Raw genomic sequence first — 13,282 nt, forward strand, 5'->3', positions numbered from 1 at the left:
GCAGAGCCGGGGCTGGCTGCAGCCAGGAGGCTCCAAACAGCTGTGCGGGGCTCCAACATCAGCTCCACACTGGTGCGTGCAGGTGTGCCTTGGAGCAGGCGGTGGAGGCAGGGCTTGAGGCAGCGCAGCCCTTATAGTTTCATAGATTCATAGAAGTAGGGTTGGAAGGGACCTGAGTACATCATCAAGTATGACCCCCTGCCCTGGGCAGGAGAGAAAACCGGGCTTATATGACCCCAGCCAGGTAGATGTCAAGCCTCCTCTTAAAGACCCCCAAGGTAGGAGCCATCACCACTTCCCTTGGAAGTTGGTTCCAGATCTTAGCTGCCCTGACTGTGAAGTAGCGGCTTCGAACTCTTAAAGCCCCCAAAGGAGGGAGCCATACCCACTTCCCTTGGAAGTTGGTTCCAGATCTTAGCTGCCCTGACTGTGAAGTAGCGGCTTCGAATATCTAGTCTAAACCTGCTCTCTAACAATTTGTGGCCGTTATTCCTTGTTACCCCAGGGGACACTAGAGGGAACAGGGTCTCTCCCACACCCTGCTGGTCCCCGCTGGTGAGTTTATAGATGGCCACCAGGTCCCCCCTCAGCCTTCTCTTGAGAAGGCTAAACAGGTTAAGGTTCCATAGCCTCTCATTGTAGGGTCTGCCCTGCTGTTCCCAGATCATGCGGGTGGCCCGCCTCTGGACCCCCTCAATGTTGTCCACATCCCTCCTGAAGTGCAGCACCCAGAACTGAACAGAGTACTCCAGCTGTGGCCTGACCAGTGTCGCATACAGGAGGAGGTTCACCTCCTTGGCCCTGCTTGAGATGCATCTGTGGATGCACGACAAGGTACGGTTAGCCCTACTGACTATGGCCTCGCATTGTCGGCCCATGTTCATCTTGGAGTCAATAATGACTCCAAGATTTCTTTCTGCCACTGTGCTCTCAAGAAGAGAGTTTCCCAGCTTATAAGTGTGCTGCTGGTTCCTACTGCCCAAGTGCAGCACCCTGCACTTGTCAGTATTGAAACCCATGCTATTTTCATTAGCCTACCCCTGTAACCTGTCCGGGTCCTGCTGTAATCTGTCCTTCCCTACTAGCGTGCCCACCTCACCCCAAATCTTGGTATCATCAGCAAATTTAAACAGGCTGCTTTTTACCCCATTTTCCAAGTCACTAATAAAGAAATTGAACAGTGCAGTGGGCAGCTGCAGCAAGCAGTGGGCAGAGTGTAAACAGCTGCACCAGGCTCATCACCTCTGTGCCCGGAGCAGGGGAGAGACTGGGGCTGCGCTGCCTCTGGCCTCGCCCCCACTGCCCGCTCCTAGGTGCGCCTGCACGCGCTGGTGCGGAGCTGATGCCAGAGCCTTGCACAGCTGTTTGGAGCCTCCCGGCTGCAACCAGACCCGTCTCTGGGGAGCTTCTGCCAGCCGGGATCCCAGGCTGCTCCCAGCAGGCAGCTGGGACACTACAAGTCCTCCTGGGAGCAGCCCAGGCTTCGTCGCTGCCAGCGGCTACCCAGAGCCAGGGCTGGCCATGGCGTGCCAAGCAAAATGGCCTCGTGTGCCATGCTCGACACATGTGCCAGGGGTTGCCAACCCCTGATCTAGTCCTTAGTAATTAGCAGCGAGGAGTCAGGGAAAAGAAATACTGGACATACCAAATGTTGGAACTGTATTGCAGCAACTTACCATATAGGTTTGCCTGGCTGTTGCAGGGTTCCTTACTTGCATGTGTACAACTACACTTCTTGCATATGACTTCAGAAAATCGACTCCTCCAACCATTTAAGAGTAGATCCATCAATATTACTGTAATCTTTCAGACTGTTCGCTCCTTCTGGTGGACCATATAGAGGGCAGTCAACATATGCTGGGCTGTCTGATCTGCTTTGCCACATGGGCACGGTGGTGAGTTTGTAAGGCCCATTTTATGTTTGATTTTATTGAAGGCTCCATAGCCAGATCACAATTGATTCAGGTTCACCCATGCCTTATGTGGGAGTTTATGATCAGGAGGGTGTGAGGATGGTAGTTGTATGTCACTGTGTAGTGGGTTGTGGTTGTTATTCCATTGCTCTTCCCACCGTCTCTGGGCCCATGATGACAGTATAGTGTCTCCTGCTTCCTGTGATGTTTCTGGCGGTTACTGGTAGGGGTTTTCTGCTTCTTAAATGTTTCTGCATTAAGTATTTTTTCAATCATATCATGTAGTGGATGGACTTCCTGTTGGGCTTTGGTTGCCAAGTCAAGCAATATTCCAGACCTCTTAATGTTATGAGGGGGGATTCCTGCCAAGATGAACATGTTTTCCCATTCCTTGTATACCACACATCCACTTACTGTTTGTACTGCAGAATTCAACTACAGATAGGAAATCACATTTAGGAAGCCTTTGCATAGGTCACAACCTGTCTCCAGGTGCCCAAGCCAGCAGTTCCTGCAGAGTTGAATGGAAATTATTCACACACCTGAGGACAAGCGCTGCACCACTGCATATAACTTATGAATTAATCTTTAAAAGCAGTGGCATAAATTTCACAGGCATTTATAATCCCGAAATGTTTTTGCTACCTTTTAAGGTCACATTTGCACGTCAAAAATAAAAATCCCCACTTCGATTTCTAGAGAGATATTTCTTCCTTTTTACTTAAAAAACAAAACAAAGCAAAGCAAAAAAACCACAAAAAACCCCCAAGTTCCCACTTGTCTCTGTGCATAATTTATTCTGTTATGATAGGAAATTGTATTATCATATTTTAACACTTTTAGGCTGTCTTTTGCAGGATTTCTAAAATGGTTCCTCATTAATCTACTGTAATTCATTTGTCAGATATGCCCGAAGCTGCCTGATATCACATTCGCTTTAAGGTATCATAGAATTTTCCTTAGCAACAGGTTGTAATTTCAACCAGGCTGGTAAATGTGAGGTCAGAAGCTGATTGTTACAAATCTAGGAGGTTAAAATACACCACATATCCTCATTTCCCAGTGAAATATTACACTGAAGCCTAGCTGAGCAAACTTAAAGAGCAGGGTTTCTCAGGAGCTGCTTATATCTGGTTACGACTGTTCATTTAATGTTAAATGAGCAAGTATAATTTGTGATTTTACTGATGTAGTCCGATTTAACAAGGCAGACATCACAAATGACTTTGCATCTGAGATCAGCATTTCAGCGGCAGATTTGTTTTCCTGCCCAGCAGCTGTCTGTTACCTTACAGGGCCTGGGACTGTACCTGCTGGTCAGAACATGAGTGGGTTTGTTAATCTGTGGTGCCATCTAGGAGGAAAAATCAGTTACAAGCATCAAGATGCAGGCAGGACTGTCAGTGGTACAAGAAGATTTGAAACTACCTCCCTGGAGCTGGAGCTCATGAGTGTGCTACACATGCTGTAGAGTGCTGTCAGAGACCACAGATTCAGAAAGGGGAAAACAGCGCTGTTTGACTGGAGCTAGAAGATTTAAAAGAGAAATGCAGCATTCTCAGTGTTGGTTTACAGTTACCCTTCAACTTTATTTCTTTTCTCTTAACTTTATTTTTGCGCCTTTTCTTTTTTTAATGATTCTCTTACCAAACCGCATATTTGTTGTCACAGTTGGGCTGCGAAAAACCAGTCGGATGGCAAACTGCAGAGGAGAGCTACATCAGAAAGCTGGGAATTCACTAGCCATCTACTTGTTGAGAACTTGACTTTTCATTCTTTCATAAAGGGCAAGCCAACTGCTTACTTCTCTTATGCTTGGGATATAGTCCAAGCCAGGGTAGGATGGGTTATTGTAAATAACAGAACTGGGCCCTTAGAAATAAGTTTCTGACTCAGGCTAGATTAATTTGATATGCTGCATACAATGAGATATTACAGATTAATAGGGAGAGATTGAAAACTTTTCATTTAGATGGAAACAGGACGGACTAATTAAGCAGTAATGAAGAAGGAACCTTGCCTTGAATTGATATGAGACTTGCAGTGCTAATTTAACACCAAGTATCGCTTCCAATTTGTTATTAAATTAAAATGGCTTTTTAAATTGTTTACATTTTTTCTTATCTGCTTCTGTGTGGCAAAGTGATTATCCTGGCTGGGTACAGAAACCAATCAGGGCAACAGAAAGTGTGTGTGGAAAGAAGAAAAGATTTCCCTGTTTTGTAATTAAGAAATATACACTAATATCTATGACATCATAAGTAAGCACTTCAAAGCAATGAGTGTGCTTTGTGTTGCATATTAAACTAAATTAAACTAAACAATTAACATGCCAACAAGCTACTGTGGACATATAGCAAGAAGACTCTGTACTTAGGGAAATGGTTGCTATTTTTTGTTTTCTTTTCCAAAGATCTCTTCACCTGACTGACAAGTATAATTAAGGAATAATAGGGACGAGATATTTTTTCTGCAATACTCAGAAATGGCTTCTCTTTGAAAGGCTTCGTGATTATGTCACATGATGAAACTTTTTTCCACCCCATCTGAACATATGATGGAAGCTTGAGATAGTGTGTATGATAGACAAGCCCTATGGAACAATAGGGGGAATAACCTTGTATTGACATTGCTTTTTTTCAGTCTCAAAGAAGTTTACTATGACAGCAATGATTCCATGTAATTTATTGCAGGATAGCTCAAGAGTAGCAATTTGTCATGCAATGTGATGTAATTTGATGGGTTCATTTGTTAAATGAATTATGTTATCTCTGTATATCAACAACAGAGCTGTGTCTTTTAGGTAAATATTCCCTCAACTTTTTCTTCCTCTTACAATCCATTTTCCTTCATACAGAGATGCCTTCTTTTTTTCCTATCTAATCATTTCACTAATAAGGTGTTTAATAATTTAAAAGCCTAAAAAATGAGCATATTTCAAAGGAGTTGATATCAATGGTAGTCTGAGAGCCCCAGGCTACAAAAATATGGATGAGGCTACCAAACTTTTTGAGTCAGGATCCCAACTGTCTTTCTGCTTCAGGCAGCTATTTTATTAAAGTTGGTATTAAACAACACTGCCTGGAGTCTGATTAACAATTTATGACTTCCAAAGCAGGATTAGCAGAATCCTATCATTTTGATATTTAAATCTTAATTTGCATCTAAGAAAAAGATAGACCTTATCCAGGTTTACATTTTCATTTAGAAGTTATTTATTTATTTAGCTGCCTCTGAACATTTCAGGCCCCAGTTTCATTAGCGTAACTAGAGTTGGGTGAGCGGGGCACCAGCCTCAGGACTGATTTGGAGATAGTTCAGTAGTGGTGGCCATAACCACTGTTGTCCCAGCTGCTGCCATCAGCCTAACCACTGTTGGCCAGAGCACAGAAATTCCTTGTTACCCCTCTGTCCAGTTTTGTATTGACCTTTTAAGAGTTGTTTCTAGGCTCACTGCTGTCAACGAGAGCTTTTCCATTTGTGTAAAGATGAGCTGGCTCCCTACACCATGGGATAGACCCAATCCTGCAAAATGAGGACCATTTCCTGCAGAGTGTCAAGTGACCTTTCACCCTCACTGAAGTTGATAGGCATTGGAAGTGTTCAGCACCTGGCAGGATTAGGCTGAGTTCTGCATGCCTAAGTACTGGTTACTGTCCAGCAACTGCTACTCTATAGAGAATGGAATCTAGACAGACAGACATGACTACAGCTTATTTGGCATACCTTCCCACAGAGGAATTTTCTTTTCCTTTCGTCCTCATCTATATCATGCAGCCAATGACTTTCTGCTTCAGTGACAGTATGCTACAAGCTGTACAATGAGGCTTATTTGCCTGCTGCCTGACAGTGTCTGCTGGGGGGTGAGGAGTATAGAACTGCTGCTACAAGTCAGTTTCTAACTATGCTTGAGGCAACACCAGTAGGAACTTGCTATCAGATAGAGGGCAGGCAAGTAGAAACCCATACCGATATTACACCCAATTCTGGTCTCACTTGTACTATCGTGGAACTATAGTAATTCCATGTTCCATGGAAGTCCAAGGAAAAGCTTAGTGGAGCATTACTGAACGGATTTTATATCATTTTAAATGTTAAATTTTGAAAACTCTGGTATATTGAGTGCCTCTAGTGCCACTACAGCACTAGAGATGCTTGCTGTACCATTATTTTCAAATGATTGTTTTACAGTCCTTTTTAATTTTCTTGCAATTGATTTAATTGTAAAAAAAAATAAAATAAAATAAAATATGCCTATAGTACTATAGTGACATTGATGTTCTTTTGCCCAGATCCCGTCTAAGTACAAGTCCTGTACAGGAAGGTATATTGCATCATTTTCCCCCCCGTTAATTTCCATTTCTGATCTGTTTTTTCAGTAAACCAAACATTCATTTATTTAGGGCACTGAATCTCAACCAGGGTGCCCATGGCACCCTGGGGTACCTTGAGATCCTTTCAGGGGTGCCACAGGATGCCACGTAATATTAGTAGTGTTGGGTGTGCAATCATAATTCACAAGACAAACCCAGAAATTTCAAATAGGAGTCCATAGTGTTAAGTAAATTCTGCCCTGCTGTGGTCTTTCTGAGTTCTTTGCAACAGAAGAGCTGCTCTAGTATTTTTCTTTAGTCAAAAAGAGAGTGAAAAGTCATAGATGCTATTTCCAAAGGGTGCCTTGAGCCAAACAAGGGGTGCCTTGAGTCTAAAAAGGCTGGGAACCAATGATTTAGGGGTTAGCCATGGTGGTAGACCCTGCAGTACTAAAATAAAAGGTTATTAACTGTGGGCTGGTAGCTCTTCTGGGTTTCAAGAAGAAAGCTATTTTATCTTTTTGTCTCTTTCTAGTGAGTCCAATACAAAAAGGTTCAAAGGAGGGGCTGATATTTAAGCCTCTTTATTGCTTTCCAGCACCCTGTTTGAACTCTTAACTTCTCAAAGTTTACACTGTGGCTTTTCTTTTAATCAACGGTTTCATTTTGACTTGGGCTCACGAGCTTAAGTTTTAAATGGAAGATTCACGATCTGAAAGTGACCAGTTCTTCAAAGTAGAAATGGAGGTTAACACCTTGAAAAGAACATTTCTTATATACATTTTCTGACTTCCCAGAATTTGATCATTTAACTCCTTCTAGTTCTGTTTTCTTCTTTTGGCTATATACTCATTTCAGGGAGTTGGCTGGGTTTGCTATGAATTCCACAGCCTTCAATCAGAATATTCTCCTTTGTGGCTCAGCAAAACACTTAAACATGCTTATATTCTATTGACTTCAAGGGGGTTTATGTAGGTGCTTAAATGGTAAGGCTACAACCCCTGATTCAGCAAGTCTTTGAGAAAGTCCATAGGATTCAAAATTAGCAAAAACTAAGATTTCCAAACCTATGCTGCAGGTAAAAGTTTTACCTAATACTGAAGTCAGTCCTTTATTCAGCTAGGGTAAATCCATATAAATTAATTTACTTCTGGTGAACTATAGCAGTTTTCATCAGCTGAGAACTGGTCCATGAAGTAAATCAGCATAAAGAAGTACAGACATAAATCATCCACTGCGGAAATTCCCAACTAGAGTATATTCATAATATAGACCTTAAGTAGCTCCCCTTCCTTCTTCTATTTGTGACTATGGGAGAGGAGGGCTGTTCCTAACAAGCAAACAGCTTCTGGGAGAGCAAAACCCAGAACAGAGTCCAGATGCATGCATGTAGAACTCTCTAGGCTAAAGTCTGCATTCCTTTATACACTTGCATCTTCATTATCTTCCTGGATGGAAGTCAGAAAATGGCCCGTATTTTGTGAATCATCACACCCCAGAGTGTTTCAAACCACGCAATTCCTGTTAGACTGCTACACATTCTGAATCAGACAATAAGCTGCTCAAACCCAGATCCCCAGCTACCTTATCATTCTCTCTGGCTGATTTCTGCAGCAAGGATAAGAGAATTCAGAAGTGACTTTTGACTTTGTTCTTCAGCAAGCTATGATAACATGTCACACTGCTGTCATGGACACACCCCTCCCCACGCTAGAGAACAACTGGTGGGTAAGGCATTCTTGGTAACGCATTTTAGGACCGCTTCGTTTTCACACATCCATGCCTATGTTGGGATGATCTAGTGGGGGATGGTTCTGCTTTGAGCAGGGGGTTGGACTAGATGACCTCCTAAGGTCCCTTCCAACCCTAACTTTCTGTGATTCTCTGAATTCTATGTTTTTGGATTCTTCTTATGAAATTATTGAAGTGTACTGGCATATCACTGAAACATACAACATTTCAAAGGAATATATAGGTTACCATGTGTCTGCTTTTAGTTGAGTCTCAACTAGATAAGAACTTGAATAAAACTCTCTGTATCCAAATATATTAAAATGTGATCGTTTTAGAAGATTAAAATGGGGTCTAGTCATGCAGATAACCTCTTTGTACTTTTATGATGGGCAAAAAATAAACCCTGGATCCATAAAGGGGTACCTGTATGATGGGCAAAAAATAAACCCTGGATCCAAAGACCACACACTTTCAAGGGGACGATACCTGAATTCAAAGTTTGCAGTTTGAGTCTCTCTTCAAGCTTCAACTTTGCATTTTTTGCCTGTAGTTAAGGATGCAAAAGCATAAAACCCCAAATTAATGTATGCAGACAGCTGCTGACCACCAAAAATAAAGGAGAGAATGAGAGTTTGCTTATATGTGTTTGCCATCTACTGTTACATGAAAAATGCTATAGGCCAGATTCTCTGCTGGTATAACTCTGGGTGCATCTACACAAGATGCAAATTGCTCCCAGTCAGCCTAGGCAACAGGGGGTCACAGAGTATGGTGAGAGCTGGCCTGGCTCGGTGGGATGCTGCCTTCCAGTCCCATGGAGATGGGATGGATCCTGATCTCCACGTGGCTCAGAGAGCTGTGTCGCTGAGCCAGGACAGCTCTCCCCCACCCTGTAGAAATCAGCACCAGCCTCTGTGCCCCCTCACCAACTCAGGGCTGGCACCTAGGGGAGTATGGATCTCCCCTGGCTGCTGTAAGTGGGCAGAATAGGGCAGGAGCATCCCTAAAATGAACCGCTTCCATCAGGAGCAAAATCGCTCCCAACAGGTGCACAATCAGATGTGTGTGGGGGCCCAGTTTAATGCACAGGCGCATTAATTGCATGTGTAGACAGACATGCACTGTAGATAGCTCTTTTGATTTTAATGAAGCTATCCTGATTATAACAGCTGGCCAAGAGAAAAGGCAGAGGATGTTGTAGAAATGTTGGCCTAGAAAAAGGTTTCTATCTGACTGAAAAACAGAGAGAAAATTCTGGAGTACATTTTCAGAAATGCAGCCTTCCTTCTGTGGCCTCCGTTTGCATTAGGGAAATGTATATCTACAATTCTAAGGCCTGAGGCATCTAGCTAGGTTGATTGTGGATACAAATCATGTACCTTGAGGCTCAAACATTCAGCTTTACTCTCAGAGTTCTTTTTCTTTGCTGGATCAGAAGTCTTGTCAACTCTAAAAAAAAAAACGTAAGTCTGGTCAACTGGACAGAGGAACTCAGCCCTCAGTCCAGTTCCAAATGTAGCTGTGAATATCAGTAATATGGGATGGAAATCGGACTACCACTCACTATAAGGGTGACCTTGGATAGCTGCATTTTTCCATTTGAAAACCTGAAAAAGGTTAAGGATCCATAAACATCACCGAGTCTACTTGAGACAGGACCTGGCAGCTTTGACCCAATTTCTGCCCGAGACAAGTGATATACAAGACCAGCCTGACTCAAGCGACTATGCTGCTTTTGAGCCTGCTGGCACAGGAAGAAAAATGCAAGACGATATCAAGGAGAGATGTGTAGGGGGTGGCTCAGAAGTAAACTGCTGTTTAAACAGGTTTGTAAGGAATGTGATTATATTTCTTTTTAACAGCCTTTAAAAGTCTTTTTTTAAAGGCTTTTAGAGAGCAGTTACCTCTTTCCCATAGTGCTGTCAATTGGTAGATGCCTCTGGGAGAGTGGGGGAGCTAGTCTCTAAAAGGCTCTTAAATAATGTTGTTAAAAAAATACAGCAGCGTAGTTTAAAAGGTGTTTCAAGAACTGTTTCTCATTCTCACCTCACCATGCACTCTCACCTGCCTTATTTTTTTTTAAAGTAATTCTGCTACCAGTCTCATTGGTGACATATTAACACCTGGCTTGCTGGCTGGCATCCTGCACCTTTCACTGTAATGATATGTATATGGTTTGCAGGGGATTGGCAAGAGCATATGCAAAGTATTTTTAACTCCAAGTCCCTTGATCACATCTGGCCCAGTTCATGTGCCAGTGACCAAAAGCTGTTACCCAGCTTATAACTGTTCAGAGCACTGGAGTGTGTGAATTGAATTAATGGGTTCGGTCCATTTCTTAATGAAGAAGGATCTCTGTGGCAATTGCCATTAAATGGCACCTTTGGTGTTCCCTCTGAGAATGCCAGGAACTGAAAGGACTTGGAATACAAAGTTATCATCCTGCACTTGCACATAATCCTTGCAGAAGAGGGTTGAGGCACCTGAGCAAGTTCATATGAGGAAACCAGCATTAGTGCTATTTTTTCCTGGACTTGTTCTAAGGATAAATAGAGGTCTTAAGTCTCCAAGGCTGTCAGTTCAGTACTACTGAAAAAGCATTACATCAGTCCAGAACATTTTGAGAGAGAAATGCTGATGCCAGATTCTGATTTTACAAGGCTGGAGGAGAGGGAGTGATTTCTGAATATCCTGGACTCTTTGCAGAATATTGAGTTACTTAAAAAAGTTTTTTCTTTCTGATATCTCAGTATACAAAAGTACCTGCCGCATATATAGAGAAAACTACATATTGCTGCATAAAGAAGCAGCCATTTTAAAACTGCCTGTTTTCTAAACCTGCAATTAAAACTACACTGTATACCTGAGGCAACTAGGGTATATTTTCAATATATATTCTTTAAACCAATGCTTGAAAAATTTCCAGGAGCTAGGGAGGAGTGAGGGATTCAATAGGTTTATCATTTTGCAAAGACTAGAGGCCAGATTTGAAAATGTGACTTAAGTAGAGGCTGTTATTCAAGCCTATACTTCTAAGAGTAAACCTGACACAAATCCAGCTCAAACAAAATAATTTTCTTTTGGAATCATTACATTTTTAAACCGTTGCACCCCATAGTAAATCGTGTATTGAGTTATGTGATGCAGCTAGTATTTCTTTCCAAGGAAGCTGATGGTATTGGCTTGAATCCTAATGCTGTTATTTATGATAACAGATTTCCACTGAGGCACAACCTTGAAGATGTCACTTAATATGCCCTAGTACATGGGTCAGCGATGTACGACTTGCAGGCTGGATCCAGCTTGCAGACATGGGGCTTGCTGTCATGTCTATGGGGTGATCTGCTTGCTTTGATGCTCATTGTAACATCTCAATATAAACTAATTGTAGCTTTTTCCACTCAAGCTTGCCAACAGGAAAAAATAAAAGATCTCCAGCTACCACAGATATTCAGGTCACATGCCCAATTAAATGAATGCATCTCTAATGTTGCCTGACTAGAGAAGAATGGAGTTCAGAGATGGGATCCTGCCAAATCAGCACATCCTCATTTTTCTTGGACGCGGGTTGTATTTGGCAACAAAAGGTACCTTTTGAGGGTGCTTTTCCCACTTGTAGCAGAATCCTAACACCCACCTGTCTGTCTCTAACCCAGGGTGGGTCATTTGTACCTGCAGCCAGAAAAGGTTGCCTACCCCTGCCTTAGTAAACAGAATGGAGTTTAACATCTAAATTAAACAATAGTTTAATGAAGGGGTGGTGGCTGGGGTACCATTCCCAGGTGCTAACTTGCAGGGATGGAGGAGGGAAATGCAAAATTGGCAGCTGCTGTGCTGCTGGCCTGGCCACTGCAGTGCTGCTGGCAGTAGCCACTTCACTTGACACTGCTGCCACCCAGCATGCAGAACTACCCAGTTATACTTCTAATTTCATATACATAAAATGTATGTTATATGTATTTCCATCATTTCACTAACTTCAACCTAAATTCTACTCTTAGGGCCATCAGCTGGTATAAAGTGGTATAGGGTCAGTAAAAGCAGTAAAGCTAAGACAGTTTACACTATCTGAGAATCTGTCTCTGTCTTGCCTATATACATCTTGTGGTGAGACTGCCAGTCTGATTCTGACCTCACTTGTCAGTTTTATATTCCTGTGCCTCCACAATGGTAAAATCCTGACCCCACTGGTGTATGGAAACATCCCCATGGATGTCAGTAAGGCTAGGAATTCATCAACTTACTCAAGTGTAGTTGTTCCTATTTCACAGTGGTAGGGGGTAGAATCTGATCAATCATGGGTAAGACCGCTTTTGTACCCCCCTCCACCTTTCAAAAAGTATTGTTTTTGTTTTCTTCATTCATTTTAAAGCCCATTACATATTTCATTAACATAGCCAACTCTCCACATTTGTTTTTCTTAAAGTAGCAGCTTCTGAAATAATAGTTATGCAAAAAATCAGCTTCCAATAAAAATAAAAACAGTAGTTTCTGGTCCTTGTAAAAGAAGAAAATCTTAAACATAGGAACCTTACCCAAGGGAGCATAAAAATAACACAGTATTTGAGTCAGTCTTATAATTTTTTTTAGGTTCTGACTCATGATTTTTGAACATTTGAGGTTGGCAATGCTGTTAATTAATTCTGATAATTTATTAATCTTTACTGTATTTGATATGGTAACAGCAAGGTTTTCTTTGAACTGAGTAGTTACAGAAAGAATTCAGAATGGCACACACTGTTTTTTATTGCCTCAGCACCTTATCAGTATAAATTAACTGTCATGTTAAAGACATCTGGACTGTGGTCATAAATTGCTAGCTAGGAGAAAAGTGCAACAAGGAAAAGGGAATACTAATACTAACAACTCTTAGCTGTCCAAATAATCATCGTCCTTAGCTACTGTTAGAAATGTCCAATAATGAAAGACATATTCAGTGTCTAAAAGAGCACCGAGGGAAAAACACTAAAGGTGAATACAGAAATTTTTAGCAGTATTGATTTGTTGTTGCCCATCTCTTAGGCTTTGGCTTTCTAGAAAGAGACAGTAATTACAAAGATGTATATTTGCACTGGGAAGCAGTTACACATTTTACAAAGAAAACTAATACTACATACAAGTTTGGAAGCAAAATAAATTCTTGGCTATGTTTCTATAGATAGTCCACAGTGTAAGGAGGACCTTTTCCCTGTATCTGCTCTTAAAACATATAACAAAAACGTGGGTGTGGCAGGGCATTTGGGGTGGACACTTTAAAAGGTCAGGCAGCCTACAGAACCACCAGCAGGTGGGGGTCGAGGCTAATTGCAGAGTCAGCTGACT

At 42.0% G+C, this 13,282-nt stretch overlaps 1 protein-coding gene across 4 annotated transcripts in view; it reads left to right on the forward strand.

Moving 5' to 3' along the window:
* CDH6 (cadherin 6) overlaps positions 1-13,282 on the forward strand; it is a 136,158-nt gene that overhangs the window by 10,808 nt on the left and 112,068 nt on the right. Inside the window, exon 2 of one of the 4 annotated variants that reach the window (XM_025209959.1) lies at positions 11,367-11,547. The exons of the other annotated variants lie outside the window; for them this stretch is intronic. The gene's annotated coding sequence lies outside the window, so the exon portion shown is untranslated. The remainder of the gene's footprint in view (positions 1-11,366; positions 11,548-13,282) is intronic. 4 annotated transcript variants of the gene reach the window in all.

Source organism: Alligator sinensis, unplaced genomic scaffold (genome assembly GCF_000455745.1).
Source record: "Alligator sinensis unplaced genomic scaffold, ASM45574v1 scaffold408_1, whole genome shotgun sequence".
NCBI classification, from domain to species: Eukaryota; Metazoa; Chordata; order Crocodylia; family Alligatoridae; genus Alligator; species Alligator sinensis.